Genomic DNA, 1,018 nt, shown 5'->3' on the forward strand with positions numbered 1-1,018 from the left:
CACTGACACATCAGATGACGAGGCCTGGGAGTAGGACTGTCATCGCCCTCGGTGAAATGTGACCCCGTGAACTCGGCTCGTGTGTTTGAAGACTGTACATAATAAATCCTTCTCTTCCTTTTCTTCAGTTATTGAATACTTTGTGCACAAGGGAAATAATCATATCCTAGAGAGAGAGCGGTGGGCTTGTCTAGCTTTTGTTGTTGTTCTTCCCTATTTTTGGCTTAATACAGAAGTTAGCATGGTCATAGAAAATTTACAATGTATGATTGTATAGACACAGTACATATGGGGTGATGCACAGGGGGAAGCTGGCAGTGCAGGGAGGGGACACGGGTCTGCAGCAGCTGCTTCTACCTCCAGCCCACGGGGCACTCACCCCTGTGCCCCTGCAGTCATTGTCAGTGACAAAGTGACTATTAGAGATGTAATTCTAATAAATTAATGCTAATAATTTGGATATTTTGTTTTGTTTTATTTTTTATTTTGTTTTATTTTTGGCATTTAGCTCTTAATGAAGCATATGTGATTTTCTTACTTTTATTTTCCCCCTTTTTTGGGTACATCTGTAAAATACTAGATATAGGAATTGTGTTTTTCTTGCAGCCTTGATATTCAGGGTGAATTGCAAAATATAAATTTTTGTGAGATTTCAAAGATTTAAGATCATTTTGATAACATTATTTATAGGTTTAATACATATGGCTATGACAAGTCTGTTATGATGGGGAAAACTACTGTATCATATAACTAACTTAGAATAAATATTTGTAAATAATCCAATTAAAAAATGGGCAAAGGGGAAAAACTAAGCCAAACAGAGAAAACACCAATCCTGAAACCCTAAACATCAAATGAAGAGATAAACTCAGCCAAGCACCAAATGGAACAAGAAACTGACAGAACAGAGAGCGAGGAGAGATACATGCAGAGGTCCCCTATCAGCTAATGCAACACAGATCTGCCATCTTGGACTCCTATCAGAGACCAGCAAATAGTGGGTAGGAGAAAACAGCTT

The 1,018-nt window shown here is 38.4% G+C and overlaps 1 pseudogene; it reads left to right on the plus strand.

The window, feature by feature from the left end:
• LOC105756724 (vasculin-like protein 1 pseudogene) overlaps positions 1 to 416 on the plus strand; it is a 1,733-nt pseudogene extending 1,317 nt beyond the window's left edge.
• The last annotated feature ends 602 nt before the right edge of the window (positions 417 to 1,018 follow it).

This window comes from Trichechus manatus, unplaced genomic scaffold, assembly GCF_000243295.1.
Source record: "Trichechus manatus latirostris isolate Lorelei unplaced genomic scaffold, TriManLat1.0 scaffold00131, whole genome shotgun sequence".
NCBI classification, from domain to species: Eukaryota; Metazoa; Chordata; class Mammalia; order Sirenia; family Trichechidae; genus Trichechus; species Trichechus manatus.